The 18,319-nt window shown below is 40.7% G+C and overlaps 1 protein-coding gene across 1 annotated transcript in view; it reads left to right on the top strand.

Annotated features, from left to right (window-relative positions):
• Window positions 1-18,319, top strand: part of TMEM45A (transmembrane protein 45A) — a 110,480-nt gene that overhangs the window by 34,180 nt on the left and 57,981 nt on the right. The gene's annotated exons all lie outside the window — the stretch shown is intronic.

The raw sequence follows: 18,319 nt of genomic DNA, 5'->3' as shown, positions 1-18,319 counted from the left end.
TATCCCCTCTTTCCATCCATCCATCCATCCATCCATCCATCCATCCATCCATCTATCCATCCATTTAGCCATTCATCCATCCATCCGTTCATTCATTTATCTATCCAACACTTAGGTACCAAACCACTATATGCCAAGCACAGTTCTAAGAGCCAGAGATTAAACAGTAAAGAAAAACAAAAAAAATCCTGCATTCATGGAGCTTTTATTCTAGTGAGGGGCGATGGAATCAACAGAATAAGTCAGTAAAGTCTGCAGTATTTTAGATGGTGAATTATTATGGGGAAAGTAAAGCAAGAAAAGGGGATGGGGTGTTGAGGCACTTTGGGGTTTTCAATAGGGTGATCAGGGAAGGCCTCATTGAGAAAGTTTTTGAGCAAAGCCTTAGAGGAGATAAGGGGGAAGAGCATTTCAAATGGGAGAAGCAGCAGTTGCAAAGGCTGGAAGGTGGAGGTAAGTCTGGTGTGCAAGGAGAAGCAGGGAGGCCAGTGTGGCTGGTAAAGGAGAGGATGAGGAGAGGAAGCCAGAGGAACGGCAGGGGCTAAATCACATAGGGCTATGAAGGCTCTTGTGAAGACTTGGGCCCAACCTACATTTCAATAGAATAACACTGGCTCCAATGTTGAGAACCATCTGAAAGAGCCAAGGTGGAAGCAGAGTCCAGTTAGACCACTGTAATAATCCAGGACTGTACCAGAGTGGTCACAGGGGAGAGGGTGAGGAGTGGACAGTTCCTGGGCATATTTTGGAGGTAGAGCCAACAGGATTTTCAAATGGATTAGTTGTGAGAAGTGAGAGAAAGAGTGGAATCAAGGATGACTCTACATTTTGGAGGGTGAGTGACCAGAAAGATGAAGTGGTCATTGAGTGAGGAAAACTAGAGCAGATCTGTTCAGGGATGTTAAGAGATCTGTTTTGGAAGGTTTTGGATTTGAGGTGTATATTAGACATCTGAGTGAAGATGCTGAGTGGGAAGCTGGATATAGGAGTCTAGAGTGAAGGTGGGAAGGCTGGGCTAAAGATAAAAGTCTTGGAATGGTGGACACGTGACATAATATTTAACGCCATGAAGCAGAATGTGATCCCCCAGTACTGAGGGTATATAGAAAAGAAAAGAGTTCTAAAAACTGAGCCCTAGGACATTCTAATTTTATGGAGCTGTGAGACTAGGAGAAAGCAGAAAAGAAGGAGGGACCAGTGAAGAGGAAAAACAAGGGAAGAATATTTTCCAGCAGGGAGGCACTGATAGCTCTGTGAATTTCTGCTAGTGGCTCAAGTAAGTTGAGGACAGAATAAACTATTGGGGATCTTTTGTGATCTTGACAAAAGAGCTAGAATCAGGTAGGACCAGTAAACAAGGGACAGATTGAAGTGGGGAAAGGTGAAGTTAGAGACTATTAAATTGCTGCCAATCTTCCTCACTCCCAATCCAGAAGAACCAAACCCCTCAACTTCCCATTTTTCTCATTCTTTATTTATTTTTTTTTTTGTCACCTCTATTAATCTTCGTAAGCGACCTTAAATTCTTTTGGAATGGGCTGGAAGGCAAGCAAGATGGCGTGCTCCCCCCAAATAGGTTTGTCTCCTGCCTCTGTTGGGGTACAGGGCTTGTTATTACTTCCCTTCACGTCTGATGGTAGAAGTGTGGCCACCTGCCTGGTCCTGAGAGAGGGGGTGCCCCCAGGCACAGCTGTACACACTGCCTTACACAGGCCCTTCTAGGAGGATGCATCTGGGGCATGATCGTGGGGGGTACGTTGGAGCTTGTTCTCATTGCCTGTTGGTGAGGCCCTAGGAGTAACTGTGTTTTTGCACCTGTCTTGTTACAGGCTCAGAGAAAGGCAAATAGAACTCTTGAATTTGGGATAAACTAGAGGGATTTCAGAGGAGAGCAATAGAGTGACCAACATGATGGTGAAAGGAGGAAAGAAAATCGGTATACATGAGAAAGCTTCTCAGCTGTGGCTGTCGCCCTTTAGGGCTATGAAGATTACTGTAGGCCTACATTTCAGAAGTGACTGTGGAATTTGGCAGGTGTTTCAGGGAGGCTCCTTTTCCGGGCCAGGGCCAGAGGATGACTCAGCTGGCTTGGACATAGTTGGCTTTTGTTGAGGTACCAAGAGAGCTCTCCTGCAGGGTACTGGACACAATTCCCAGTAAACAGGAGTGTCTGCTGACTCCTCCACTTCCCCCCTGTTGATTTGCTGAGGCTTCACCATTTTTGGCTTATGAAAACAAGAATGCTTTGGGAGCACAGAATATGATTTTGGGGTTTTCCTTTAGGACTGTGTTAGGATGCAAGTACATGCCAGACACGGGACAAATCGGTGGGGCCCCCTCTTTGCTGCCCCTGCTGGGTTCTGGAAAGTGATACTGTCTGCTCTGCTGTTTATGTGACCTTATACATTGGGCACCTACTGGAAGTGCCTTTTTTAAAGATAGATTTATTTTTGTAGAGGAATTTTAGGTTCACAGCAAAATTGAGCAGAAAGTCCAGTGAGTTCCCATACACCCCCACCCTCCATACATGCACAGCTTTCCCACTGCAGAGAGGTGCAGTTTGACACACCTACATTGACACATTATTATTGCTCAGAGTTCCTAGTTTATGTTGCAGTTCACTCTTGGTGGTGTACATTCTATGGGTTTTGGCAAATGTATAATGACATGTATCTACAATTATAGTATCATATGTAATAGTTTCACCTCCCTGAAAATCCTTGGTGCTCTGCCTGTTCAACCTTTCCACCTTTTTAATCCCTGGCAACCACTGATCCTGTTACTGTCTCCATGGTTTTGTCTTTTCTAGAATATCACATAATTGGAACCATATAGTAAGTATCCTCTTCAGATTGGCTTCTTTCACTTAGTAATATGGATTTAAGTTTGTTCCATGTCTTTTTGTGGCCTGATAGCTCATTTCTTTTTATCACTGAATAATATTCCATTATATGGATGTGTTACACTTAATTATCCATTCATCTACTGAAGGACATCTTGGTTGTTTCCAAGTTTTGACAATTATGAGTAAAGCTAATCTAAACATTCATGTGCAGGTTTTTGTGTGAACGTGTTTTCAACTCCTTTGGGTAAATACCAAGGAGCATGATTGCTGGATCATATGGTGAAAGTATAATTAATTTTTGTGGATTTTTTTTCTTTTTTCGCCGTGTTGTGTGGCATGCGGGATCTTACTTCCCTGACTAGGGATCAAACCCGTGTCCCCTGCATTGGGAGCATGGAGTCTTAACCACTGGACAACCAGGGAAGTCCCAAGAGTATGATTCACCTTTAAAGAAGCTGCCAGATGGTTTTCCAAAGTATCTGTACCATAGTGCTTTCCCATCAGCAATGAATAGGAGTTCCTGTTGCTCCACATTGTCGCTAGCATTTGATATTGTCAGTGTTCCAGAGATTAACCATTCTAATAGGTGTGTAGTGGTACCTCACTGTTGTTTTAATTTACAGTTCCCTAACGACATGATATTGAGCTTCTTTTCATATGCTTATTTGCCATCTGTATATCTTCTTTGATGAGGTGTCTGTTCAGGTCTTTCGCCCACCCACGTTTAAATTTGGTGTTTGTTTTGTTTTCCTTTCTTTTTGTTGAGATAAAATTGACATATAGCATTGTATTAGTTTAAGTTGTACAAGGTAATGATTATGTGTATATATCGATATATATATATAGAGAGAGAAATGATTACCACAATAAGGTTCGTTAACATGAATCATCACACTCTGTTACAGATTTTGTGTGTGTGTGTAATGAGAACTTTTAAGATCCACTCTCTTAGCAACTTTCAAATACATGCTATAGTATTATTAACTATAGTCACCATGCAGAATATTACATCTCCAGGTCTTATTTATCTTATAACTAGAAATTTGTACCTTTTGACCCCTTTACTTATTTTATCTGTCCTCTCCCATCAGCCTGTGGCAACCACCAATCTGTTCTCTATATCTATGAACGTGGGGTTTTTTAGATTGCACATGTAATCGAAATCATATTTGTCTTTCTCTCTCTGACTTATGTCACTTAGTATAATGCCCTCAAGGTCCATCCATATTGTCACAAATGGCAGGACTTCCATCTTTTTTATGGTTGAATAATATTCCATTGTGTGTGTGTGTGTGTGTGTGTGTGTGTGTGTGTGTGTGTGTATCACATTTTCTTTATCCATTCATCTGTCAGTTGTCACTTAGGATGTTTCCACATCTTGGCTACAGTAAATAATACTGCAGTGAATGTGGGAGTGTATATATTATTTTGAGATAGTGATTTTGTTTCCTTTGGATAAATGCCCAGAAGTGGAATTGCTGTATCATATGGTAATTTTATTTCTAAATTTTTGAGGAACCTCCATACTGTTTTCCATAGTAGCTGTACCAAGTTATATTCCCAAGAACAGTGCACAAGAATTCCTGTACTTCACATCCTTGCTAATGCTTCTTATTTCTTGTCTTTTTGATAATAGCCATTCTAACAGGTGTAAGGTGTTATCTCATTACAGTTTTGATTTGCATTTTCCAGTGACTAATGATGTGTGTACCTTTTCATGTAACTGTTGGCCGTTTGTACGTTTTCTTTGGAGAAATGCCTATTTCAGTTCCTCTGCCCGTTTTTAAATTGGATTGCTATTTTTTTGTTATTGAATTGTATAAGTTATTTATATATTTTTGATGTTAACTCCTTTTCAGATATATGATTTGCATATATTTTCTCCCATTCCATAGGTTGCCTTTTTATTCTGTTAATGTTTTCATTTGCTGTACAGAAGTTTTTTAGTTTAATATAGTTCCACTTACTTTTGCATATTAACTTTGTATCTTAAAATCTTGCTATAAATGCTTATTACTTCCAGTTTTTGTTGATTCTTTTTGGATTTTCTACATAGATGATCATATCATCTGTGAACAAAGACAGTTTTGTTTCTTCCTTTGCAATGTATATTCTTTTATTTCCCTTTCTTATCTTACTGTATTAGTTAAGATTTCCAGTACAGTGTTGAAAAGTAGAGGGAGTACCTTTGCCTTTTCATCATCTTAGCAAGAGAACTTCTAGTTTCTCATCATCAAGTATGATGTTAGCTATAGATTTTGGTAAATAGTCTATGTCTAGTTGAGGAAGTCACCTCTATTCCTAGTTTGCTGAGAGATTTTTTTATTTTTTAACATGAATCGGTGTTGGATTTTGTCAAGTGCTATTTCTGTATCTATTGATATGATCATGTGAATTTTCTTCTGTAGCCTATTGTGATGGATCACATTAATTGATTTTCAAATATTGAAACAGCTTTTCACACCTGGGATAAATCCCACTTGCTTGTGATGTATAATTATTTTTTATACATTGTTGGATTTGATTTGCTAATATTTTGCTGAGGAGTTTTGCATCTATGTTTATAAGATATATTGGTCTGTAATTTTTGTTTTCCTGCAATGTCTTTGTCACATTTTGATGTTAGGATACTGCTGGCCTCATAAAATAAGTTAGGAGTACTCCCTTTGCTTCTATCTCCTGGCCGAGATTATAGAGAATTGGTATGATTTCTTCCTTATATATTTCATAGAATTCATCAGTGAACCCATGTGGGCCTGGTGCTTCCTGTTTTGAAAGATGACTAATTTTCTATTCAATTTCTTTAATAAATTTTGGGCTATTCAGATTGTCTATATCTTCTTATGTGAGTTTGGTAGATTGTGTCTTTCAAGGAATTGGTCCATTTCATCTAGGTTATCCTAGAATTTGTGGGTATAGAGTTGTTCATAGTGTTCCTTTATTATCCTTTTAATGTTCATGGGATCTGTAATGATGTTCTCTCTTTCATATCTGATATTAGTAATTTGTGTCTTCTCTTTTCTCCTTAGTTAGCCTGGCTAGAGGCTTATCGATTTTATTGATCTTTTCAAAGAACAGGTTTTTGGTTTTGTTGATTTTCTGTATTGGTTTTCTGTTTTCAACTTTATTAATTTCTGTCCTAATTCTTATTATTTCTTTTCTTCTGCTTACTTTGGATTTAATTTTGCTCTATTTTGTTTTTCTAGTTTCCTAAGGTGGAAGCTTGGGTTATTCATTTTAGATCTTTCTTCTTTTTAAATATAAGCATTTAATGTTTTAAATTTCCCACTAAGCACTACTTTTGCTGCATCCTACAAATTTACATAAGTTGTATTTTCACTTTCATTTCATTTTAATTTAATATTAAAAAATTCTTATGAGATTTTTTCTTTGTCCCTTGTGTTATTTAGAAGAATGTTGTTTAATCTTCAGGTATTTGGGTGTTTTCCAGTTATCTTTATCTTACTGATTTCTAGTTAAATTTCATTGTAGTCTGAGAGGATATATTGCATGATTTCTGTTGTTTTAAATTTGTTAAGGTGTGTTTTATGGCCCAGAATGTGATCTATCTTGGTTATTGTTTCATTTGAGTTTGAGAAGAATGTTGTTGGAGGAAGTAGTTTATTGATGTCAATTATATTCAGTTGGTTGATGGTGCTGTTGAGTTCAACTATGTCCTTACTGATATTTTGCCTGCTGAATCTGTCCGTTTCTGGTAGAGGGTGTTAAAGTCTCCAGATTGATTCATCTATTTCTTTTTGCAGTTCCGTCAGTTTTTGCTCGTGTATTTTGATGCTCTGTTGTTAGGTGCATATTCGTTAAACATTTTTATGTCTTCTTGGAGAATTGACCCCTTTATCATTATGCAATGCCCCTTCTTATTCCTGATAATTTTCCTTGCTCTGAAGTCTGCTATGTCTGAAATTAATATAACTACTCCTTCTCTCTCTCTCTCTCTCTCTTTCTCTCTTTTTGGCCACACCACGTGGCTTGGGGGATCTTAGCTCCCTGACCAAGGATCAAACTCTCGGGGTCTCTTTTGATTAGTGTTAACATAATATGACTTTCTCCATCCTTTTAATTTTATTTACTCTGTATGTACCTTAATATTTATTTATTTATTTATTTATTTATTTATTTATTATTATTATTTTTTCTGTACGCGGGCCTCTCACTGTTGTGGCCTCTCCCGTTGCGGAGCACAGGCTCTGGACGCGCAGGCTCAGCGGCCATGGCTCACGGGCCCAGCTGCTCCGCGGCATGTGGGATCCTCCCAGACCGGGACACAAGCCCATGTCCCCTGCATCGGCAGGCGGACTCTCAACCACTGCGCCACCAGGGAAGCCCCTGTACCTTTATATTTAAAGTGAGTTTCTTGTAGACAACATATAGTTGCATCTTTTTAAAATTTCTGATCTACTCTGACAATTTTATCTTTTAATTGGTGCATTTTGATCATTGACATTTAAAGTGATTATCGATATAGTCAGATTAATATCCACCGTATTTGTTACTGTTTTCCATTCATTGCCCTTGTTCTCTGTTCCTATTTTTGTCTTTCTCTCTTTCTCTCCCTTTTGTGGTTTTACCTGTAATGCCTTTTTACATAACCACCTGTATTCCTCCCCCCACTTCGCCCCCGTAGCACACACACTCCAAAGGAACCTCCAACTCTGTGCATCTTGATGTGAGCTGTTGCGGGGCCTCTGGTTCTAGTTTTTTCCCTGCATCCATTGGAGAAGCAAGCAGACACAGGCTGCCTACCTGGCTTCATCCTTTTGGATAACTGCAGCTTCTGCCTTCATCATTTCCTGTCTCTAAGAGAGTGGGAGCAGAGTATATCACCACTAAGAAAAATCTATCACTTTTCCTGTCTTGTTCTAAGAGGTGGAGGGATAAGTGGAAGTAAAAAAATTAAGGTCTTCATGGTGGCACTGCCAGGCTGGGACGTGAAGCAACTTTTGCAGTATCAGGGTGGGATTCACATCAAGGAGATTTCCTGATTCTTCTTTGGCCCATGGTGGATGACGAGTGGGTGAATATTTTATTAGCTTTCAGGATGGAAGATATTTGTTTTCCAGTCATTTCCAAATGTTGAAGAACACCTTTAGAAGCTGGGGGCAAAGTTTAGAGAGTGGAACTCTGTGAAGGGCTTGGATGTCTTTTAACTTGGGATTTAGAAGAGCTTAAATTTCTCTGGCATGTGCTTAGTTCTCTACTGGCAATATTATGCAGATGGAGTACAGGTGACATCTGCATCTCTGGCTGAGATTGGGTGTGGGGGGCATTAGCTTTAGTTTCCTCTTTTTGGTATCAGCCCCACGCCGGCATGATTTATCTGGATCTCAGATGTTAGCTGCTCTTCTTCTTCTCAATGGCACACTATTTAATTAATTAATTTGTTTGTTTGTTTTTTCAGCGTTAGATGCTTCTTGGCTAGAGCTGTTAGAATACCACACTCACTTCAGCACGTACACACAGACCCTTGGGGCTACTGACTCCATATCACTTTTTGCCAGCTGGGTCTGGCCTTCTCCTGCCCATTCAGGCCACAGCAAGGTGCTGCCAGCCAGAGCCACTCTGACAGGCGGGACTGGTCTGGCACCTGTTCGGAGTGGCCAGAACCTCCTTGCCACATTTAGCTCCTGCCTTGCCCCTGTACCTTGGCTCCAGGATACCCCTAAGCCCATTTACCATGACTATGAAGAGTATTTCTGACCAGCTTAGTAATGTGGGGAGAGGTGTTTGTTATTGATTGTTTATTGTTTCTGGTTGAATAGGAGTTCAATAGAAGCCATGCTTTCCTAACACCTCTAGTCCTCTCTCGGTAGCATTGTGGTTCTCTGGTTATATACCTGCCCAGCAATGTTCAACCTTGTGTTCAGATCTACCCTTGAAAAGACAAAGGCAGGGAGTTCCCTGGTGGCCTAGTGGTTAGGATTCCGGGCTTTCACTTCTGTGGCCCAGGTTCAACCCTTGGTGGGGGAACTGAGATCCTGCAGGCTGCGCGGTGCAGCCAAAAAAAAAAAAAAGGCAAACAGTGGCATGTGAGTACACATTTGGCCTGGAGATATTGCGCCCAGCTCCCTGACAATCATGCCTTCTTCCCCCTCACTTTCCACCTTGCCCATGAGGCTATAATAATGGTATGCATGAGAAATTCCATGAGATTTTTGATTCCTAAGAACTAATTTCTCCCTGGGCCATACCGTGCTAAGAGGGGAGGGGGTGGGTGCCAGGCAGTAGTTGTAGGGCTGACTCTGGCCCCTGACCTGCCTCTCAGGATTAGGAAATATGGGCTATTTGGGGGATAAAGTGTCACTTGCCTTGATTTGTTTGTTTTTCAGGAGTGTGCCTTTGCTGAGAACCTGGGCCTTACTCTTACGGGTTATTGTTATTTCGTTATTTTTAATGGTACAACACCCTAATGTTCTGTCTTCCAACTGAACTCACAGAAACACTCACACAAATAGGATGATCTTGGTCTGTACGTTTGAGAGCTTGAAATTCTTATCCTAGCTACTGTCGTGTCTTCAACCCTCTACCCATTTGGCCCTGTCAAAATGAAATAGTTTTTAAACATCTTAAGTCTCCAGTGTTACTCATTCATCTCACATAGTCTAACTCAGTGCTTCTCAACATTTATCATGGCACAGTACACCTAGAACATGACACCATGTAGGTGAAAGTGCTCATTCCTAGGCAACAGGCTAGAGGAGGTCTGGCTTCCATAGGCTTTGGCCCCTCTTACACTCACCTGGCTGCTCCTGGGCCTGAGTGCATTTATATTTTCCTCTGGCACAACTGTACCCACCAGGGGCACACCAGCATGCTGCATCAAAGGTTAGAGGCTCTGGCCCAAGACCTAGTATAGACCACAGTCTCCGTGCAGTCAACATCTATAAACATCTTTCAAGGTATCCTCAGAGGGTGAACATTCTTGCCCAGGGTGTTGTGAGTTAGGGAGAACTAAGTTCCTGTGGTCCTGCCCTTTGCTCAGTGCAGTTTGCCACCATCTGCCCTTCTGGGAGGTAGATGGGTACCAACACTGCCTGTCCCCTGTCCCTTCCAGGTCAGCGAGCCTGGGCTCCTTGGCTCTGTGGCCATTCTGATGCTTAGCATGCTTCTTCCTACACTACATTCTTAAGTATTTCACAATTTCCATGTATTCCTGCCCCCTGGGAGCTAACATGGAGGCTAGTTCCAGGTTTGCTACATTTTCTGCACAGCTTAGAACATTGTTTCTTATGAAATGGTTGAAGGATCCCAGGGTGCTCTGCTGATGCTGTCTGCTCCTGTCACTGTGACCCGTATCATGACAACTGGTCTGATGGGATGCGGATATTGCAAGAGCACACTAGTTCTCTTTTAGTTCTTTGGACTATATGGTACCAGGTATTTCTTCTTACACTCAAAGAGGGCTATAAGCATGCTCATCAATCCATCCATTCATTTATTTACTTATTTAACAAGCCATTCAACAAGTGCTGGGCAATGAGGATGTAAAGATAAGAGACATAGTTCTTGCTTTCCAGAAGCTCACAGTCCAGTGAGGGAGACCCTAGATGTGTAATGATGGTATACACGAAAAACTCCATGACAGTGCCTTGGGAACACAGAAAAGGGGACCCTCACACTTGGAAAGTGGGTCAGGGAGATTCCTTGGCCAAGGTGAAATGACGGCTGAGTTGAGTTTTTTTCTTTCTTCCTCCTTTTTTCTTGAATTGAGTCATGCAGGATGTGTGTTATAGGTTGAAGGAAAAAAGGGTTCCAGGCAGCAGAAAAACTGTACAGAGCTAAGGAGGCATGTTAGAGAGCTTGGCATATCTGGGGAACTTTAAATGCCACCATTTTTCTTGGTCATAGAGTTTAATGGAAGGCAACAATGGGATATGAATCCCTCTAAAGTACATCTGGAGGAGGAAGTGGACACTCCCATGTTAGCCTGCAATTGTCAGACTATACTTTAGAAATGAGAGTGTCTATGAGATTCAAAATAATATCTTATAGGAACCCTGGGATGTCTCATCTGGAGGAGAGAGGTTAGACAACAGTGTGGCATGACTAGACTTGTTAGGTATGGCTTCTGTGAGTGAGGCAGCACAGTTGGGTAAGGGAGATTGGTTCTGAATCTTGCCTCTTTCACTCAAAAGAGAAGATGATGTTGGGACAGTTATGACATCTCCAAACCAATGTCCTCATTTATAAAGACTGTTCTCATAATACCTACCTCACCAGTGTTGATATGAGAATTAAATTATGTAATTTATTGATACATGAAAGAACTTAACGTAGTAAATACCTGAAAAGGTTCGTTTCTCTTCCCTTTCTTTTCCTCTCTCCTTTTTCTCCATCTTTCTGCCCTTCTCACCCTCCCTTTTTCATGAATTGACTTTTTATTAAGTAAGGAGTACATGTCAAGCATCCTGCAAGGATCTATATTGTCCACTACAGCAGCCACTAGTCACACATGGTTACAGAACACTTGGCATGTGGCTGGTCCCAACTGAGATGTGCTGTGAGTGTGAAATACAGAAGTTGAGGACTTAGTACAAAAAAGGGAATGTAAGCTATCCATTAATAATTTTTTCTATAGATCATATGTTTAAATGATAGCATTTTGGATATATGTGGTTACATAAAAATGTAATGAAAAATTAATTTCACCAGTTTCTTCTTACTTTTAAAAATGGGGCTACAGAAAACTTAAAATTACATATGTGGCTTACATTTTATTTCTATGGGACAGCACTGTGTGGGCTTTTGGGGACTCAATGGTGAAAAGAAAAACTGACTTTGCAGTACTTATAGTCTAGTGGGGGAAAGTAGAAAACCACCACCGACAACAAAAACAGTAAAAGGAAATAAAAACTAAATGGATAAACAACAAATAAAAAATTTCACATTGTAATAAATATGTTGAAGAAAAGTTTCTATGCAAGGAAAACTGAAGGACCCAATTTAGATTGACTGGTCACAGAGGCCTCTCTGAGGGAGAGATGTTTGTGCTGGGCCTCCAGGGAGGCCTTCCTACATGGCATTTCCAGGCAAAGGTGGGAACACGGCATTCCAGCCAGAGGAAACAGACTGCCAGTCAGTATTTATCGAGTCTACCAACCCCCCAGCATGTGGTTGGGAATGGGGAAAAACTGCAGGGCTGCCAGACACAGGGTGACCCCGTGACTCCTTTGAGCTTGTGGTCTGGAAAGGAGACAGAAAAGGCAGGTACCTCACTGTGCAGGGCTGGGACAACTACCAGCTCTGGTAGTGTCTTTCCTCCTCTCTCTCCCAGCCTCAGACCATCGTGGACCACAGTCTTGGCTATGCAGGTCCGTAGGGCCGGTCAGTTCTTCCTTCTTGGTGGGGAACACTCACATTCGGCTCTTTTTCCTTGTTCCCACTGCCCTGTCCTGACTCAGACTCATCTCAGAAATGAGTGTCTGCAATAACCTCTTAAACAGTTTCCTTGCCTCCAGACTCTTTTTTTTTTTTTTAAGAAGATGTTGGGGGTAGGAGTTTATTTATTTATTTATTTTTGCTGTGTTTGGTCTTTGTTTCTGTGCGAGGGCTTTCTCTAGTTGTGGCAAGCAGGGGCCACTCTTCATCGTGGTGCACGGGCCTCTCACTATCGCAGCCTCGCCTGTTGTGGAGCACAGCCTCCAGACGCGCAGGCTCAGTAGTTGTGGCTCACGGGCCTAGTTGCTCCGCAGCATGTGGGATCCTCCCAGACCAGGGCTTGAACCCGTGTCCCCTGCATTAGCAGGCAGATTCTCAACCACTGCGCCACCAGGGAAGCCCCCAGCCTCTTGATTTAATATCTTTAATATCTTCTGTGCATTGATGCCAAATTAATCTTCCTGAAATACTATTTACTATGCAACTTCCTTGCTTCAAAGCTTTTACTAGCTTCCTGATACTGGCAGAGGAGCAGCGTGCCCAGAGCTGCGGCACCTCTCTCTCACTTTTCACTCTTTACCTTTCCTTCCCCGGGTAATGACAGTTCCCAGAGAAGCAGGACACACAGCAGGAAGGGTAGCCTCTTCAGATGGTCTTGAGTAAATTTTGAAGCCTCACCTCTGTCCATCTTCCATAATTCCATAAGGGCAGGAGCATATTAGTAAGAGCATGGGTTCCAGAGTCAGCCAGACCAGGTTCAAATCCCAGCTCTGCCATTTAACTTGCTGTGAGAACCCTTTTAATAAGCTATTAATCTTTTCTAAGCCTTACTTTCCTCATATTAATACCAGGAACCTAATAGTAATTTGTACCCCATTTGAAGCCATGGATATGCTGATTAACAGTGATGTCTCATTTCATCCTGTATCCCTAGCGCCAGTTAGCAGCCTCTTTTCACCTGGTGATGGGCTGTGGTCCGACTTCTGTGCAGCTGTGATGTGGGCTGGAAACACTGGATGGGGACAGTGAATAGTGATGTCAAGAAGATGGATGGACCTCAAGAGACCATCCAGTGTTGGACCCCTGAGGCCCCCCAGTGTGTCCAAGTAGGTCCAGAGGAGTTAGTCAAAAAGCATATATATATATATATATATATGCTTTTGGGGGTATTATCCACACAAGGAATCACTGAACAGAGACTTCACCTTCCTTTTCATTTATCTCTTTGGAAGATGTAGTATGTAGCGGGTAGCAGGTTTTCAACAAGAAAGGAATATAATATCTATTCCAGAATTAGTGCAACATAAATATTTGTAAAGTGAGAATACATGAAAGCTAATAAAAAAGTAAGTTTTCAACAACGCCTTTATGGAGATCAAAATGTCTATAAATTACTCCATCTAAATTACTGTAGTATTTGACTACAGGAAAAGAAACAAAACACGAACAGAAATTCAGAAAATATCTTGTATATTAGGCCCTTAATCTATATTTGCCAAATCTGTTGAAAGGAACAAGAATAATATAGTGCGCATCACAAATGACCACTTTTATGACAGTTTTTACTTTGGGTTCCAAGACTTTCCTCTCTTATTCCACTTGCTCAGAACCAATTTGCAGAAGAAACAGTGATTCAGTGGCTCTGATGTCAGAATGCTGGAAATCATGAAGTGGTTGGAAGAAGCACTGGAAATCCTCCTCGACCAATGGTTCCAAACTTATCATATGAGACTGACCCATTTTTAACATCATGGATTTCTAGCATTCCTCCCAACTGCATCCCACAATTTGATTGTGGCTATACTTTTACAATCTGTTGACTGAGAAAAAAAGACATAGCCATACCAATTCAGGTGGCCTCTTATGATGGACCCTTGGCCCAGGGATCCTCAGCTTACTTGATGGGACCACCAACATTTTAGACCAAATTTCTCATTGTATAAATGAGGCACAGAGCATTTTTGATTAAGAAATAGAAAGGGTGTAATTCGGAAAAGCATAGGATGTTTAAATAGAGATCTGGAAATATTCAGAAATCACAACCGAATCAACTTGGGATCTCTTACTTAGAGAAACATGCTAATGGATTTCATTCCTGGGGAGACAAAAACCCAGAAATTTCATTCTTGGGTTTTTTCCTCTTATTTTCATGTGGTGCTTCACCATTTCTTCATTAGCTTCATGGGTATTCCTTGAGAAATCTCCACACTGAGCTGTTGCAATATTCTTTACTCCATGGAAATACCTTCATGTGTTGCCAGATAAAACACAGGATACCCACTGAAATTTGAATTCCAAATAAGGATGCAATAAATGGAACATACTTAGGCTAAAAAAATTGTTCATCTGGAATTCAAATTTCACTGGTATCCTATACTTTATTGTTGGTAACTGTGGCAAGTAGACCTACCTACCTAAGTGCTGAAGGGCAGGAACTGAAAACCTGGGTGACAGTCTTGCAAAACTGTCAACACTGGTTATTGACATGTTTTCTGGGGACCTTTCAGATTTCTGTCAAAATAAGGCTCGTGTATGGTTTTCTCAGGGAGGCTTACTGTACTACACAGACACACAACCCAACTCAGACACTGGCAGCCCAGGCAGCAGTTGCTCATTCCTCTTTATTCCCTTTGTTCATTCTCATTTACCTTGAGATTTTGTCATGAACTTGCATATCTGACCTTTTGGGAGGTGGGGGCAGAAGCAAAGATGGAGATTTTTTTTTTCCTGAAATAATGGCTTTAAGTGTAAGATCAGGGGACAGGGGAGGAGGCAGGAAGGCAGGCGACTTCAGCCACTCAGACCCCCCCATTTTCCTGTACAAGAGTCACAGCATTTTCCATGGAGCATAGCAAGCTACAAAACTCTGCTTTTTCTTGTCTGAACATGAATTTACAGGAGACTGGAGTTTAGATGCCTATTTCCGTCTCATTTTTCCCTCACACCATTTTTCTTTCCCTCTATAAAGTAGATGCAAAAGAAAAACTGGCATTAGACCATTTTTCTTTTCGTTAATTTAATTTATAAAATGGGATATCCTACAGTTTTTCTTCACTCCAATTGTAAAATCAGTGAATTTATTCCAAAAACATGCAGAATACTATGATAAAGCCAAAGAAACAGTTCACTTGATGGTTATTCACATTGAAATCCTGTCACCTAAGGGCAGACCTGTGAAAAGAATGACTTTCACAACAGACCCTAAGGGTCAGAGAGGTTTTCTTTTCTAGGAGGTTGGAAAGAAGGCTCTGCAAATCAGGCCACTTGTTGGATGAGATTTTGTATTCTGCCCAGAAATGGGCTTTTGAAGGTTAATTTTACAAAGTTCTATGATGGTGAATGCCAGTGTCTGCCCCACCCATAAAGTGAGACCTCAAATGTTTGGTAGGTAGGAGGTAAATATTTGGAATCAGAGGGTATGAAGAAATAAAAAAAAAACAGAGAAGTTAGTGGTAGGCTCTAACAGTTGACAGAAGAAACCAAGGACTAGAAGACAGTAGCACATGAGTTGGCTTAAAAGTTGGGCATTGCTTTAATTCACTCATCAAACATTTCTGAGTGCAAGCTTGGTGCTTGGATGAGTATGGAGCTCCTGGCTAGTGAGAAGAGATTGAGAGTAAAAGTATAAGAAAAGTGCTGTGGTAAAGGGATGTGCAGGTGCAATGGGACCAGAAAGTGTGCAGTCTAAATCAGACTGGAAGTTCAAGGTCAAGGGAAGAGTCACCTCCAAGGCCAGCTCCTTCGAGCTTTAACTTCTCCCTTATGGCAAAACCTGTGACAAAGAAACCAAAAACAAGTCTCTTTCATTTCTTTTGGCTTGGCTCTTTCATTTCTTTTTATCGTAGAAAATGTCAAGGCACAAAATAGTATCATATACCCATTAGCCAGTTTCAACAGTTACTAACTCATGGCCAATTTTCTTTTATCTGTTTCCTTACTCATTTCTCCTCTCTCCCAGATAATTTTGGTATTAGAATTCTCCAGAGATAAAGAACCGAAAGGATGTGTGTGTGTGTGTGTATGTGTGTGTGTGTGGGGGGGTGTGTATGAATATATGGAAAAAGAGAGAGAGATTGATTTAGTTTAAGGAGTTGATTCTTGAGATTATGGGGGCTGGCAAGTCTGAAATCTGTAGGGCAGGCCAGCAGGCTAAAGACTGAGGGAAGAGATGGTGTTGCAGTTTCTATTGGGAAGAAAATCTGGAAGCAGAATTACTTCTTCCTTGGAGAAACTCAGTCTTTCCTCTTGAGGCCCTCAACTGACTGAGAACACCACCTCCCTGCCCCATGCTCCCTGCACTACTGCCCCCCGCCCACTGGCCTGTGGAGGGTAATCTGCTTTTCTCCATGTCGACTAATTTAAATGTTGATCACATCTAAAAAATACCTTCACAGCAGCATCTAGACTGGTGTTTGACCAAAAACTGAGTAGCATGAGCTTAGCCAATTTGACACAAAAAATTGACCATCACAATTTGGAAACTAATCCAAGTCATCATATTATTTGGTCCATAATATTTTAGTATATATCTTTTTAAAATAAAGATTAAGAAAAAAGCCTTAAATACAATACGATTTTCACCCCTATAAAATTAAAACTCTTGAAATATTTTTGTGCGAATTAGGATCTAAATAAAGCTCATACATTGCAATTATAGATAGGACTCAGGAGTCTTTGTTAATACACAAGTTCTCTCTTTATTTGTTTGTTTTTCTTACAGTTTATTTGTTGAGGAAGCCAGTTTGTCCTGTAGAATTTTGCATCATTTGGTTTTACTGGTTGCATCCCTATGATGTCATTTAACATGCTCCTCTGCCCCTACGTTTGCTGTAAATTAAGAATTACGTAGAGAGGTTGGATCACACCTAGGTTCACTTTTTTTTGCAAGAATACTTCAGGTGCATCTTGTCACGTTGTCTTTCTTTGTTATCAGTCGTCTTTGTTCATCATTGCCTGCATTTATTAGTTCATCAGGGCTTGTAAAATTCTAAACTCTATCATTTCTTCTGTATTTATTAGCTAAAATATTTATATAAAGAGGAATTTCCCCTCATGAACTATTTGGGTACAGTTCTTCCTAATTCTTTTTCCCAGTGTTTCCCCAGGTGGAGTTAATATACTTCTAGGAGTCTGCTGACTTGTTCTTGAGAGGTGGGGAAGGAGGTCTGAAAGCTTTCTATTATAATCATCTAACTGCATTTTCATCTCAGCAATTACTGAGAAATATTATAAGCCTATTCTGCATCACCTGGGTGAGCATCTTGCATCAGAATTCAGTGAAACATCTCAGTGCTGAAGCTTACGTTTTTGTACAATACTTAAGGTCATGATGGGGCATGTAGCACTGATTTAATTATCAAGGGTTGATGAATAAAGAAGACGGGCTTCATATGCTAGACAATGTTCTGGTGGATCTTAGTTTGAATAGAGAGCTGAGTCAGTTTGTTGGGGGGACACAGTAATATACATCTTCTGCACCAAAAAGTGTATGTGCTGTAGCTGTCAGTTTCAGAGTTATGTGTGAAAGTCCACTTATTTTAAAAGAAATAATTGTCTATTTGATTTGCATTAATTTATTTGATTTGTGTTGGTTTTGCTTCTATTTAATTTATAAATTGGTTTTATTTTTGTAGTTGTCCAAGTACATATTTTTACTATTTAAGAAAGTTCATAATAAAAGCAATTTGTCAACATACTGGCTCTAAAAGAATTTTTTTCCTTTTAAAATGTCTGTACCTTACAGACAGTTTGAGAAACAGTGCTTTATCCCATTCTGGCTTTCCTGGGGCTATTAGCTAATCCCACCTCTAGTGTAATTTGTCTTGTTAAGGAGTGAGCTCTTTTATGAGCTCTTCAGGGTTCTCTGGTGCAGTCAGGAGTGAGAAGTAGACGACACTAAGCCCTTGAGTCTCCCTCAGTGACGGGACCTGAGAGTCTAAAGAGGCTTCTTCTGCTCCTGTTCCCTTCCCCCACCGTCTGTTGGTGATTTTTTTTTTTTTTTTTTTTTCGGTACACGGGCCTCTCACTGTTGTGGCCTCTCCCGTTGCGGAGCACAGGCTCCAGACGCGCAGGCTTGGT

Source organism: Lipotes vexillifer, unplaced genomic scaffold, assembly GCF_000442215.2.
Source record: "Lipotes vexillifer unplaced genomic scaffold, Lipotes_vexillifer_v1.1 scaffold963, whole genome shotgun sequence".
Lineage (NCBI taxonomy): Eukaryota > Metazoa > Chordata > Mammalia > Artiodactyla > Lipotidae > Lipotes > Lipotes vexillifer.
Note: the sequence above shows the minus strand (reverse complement) of the source record. Positions and strands in the feature narration are given on the sequence as shown.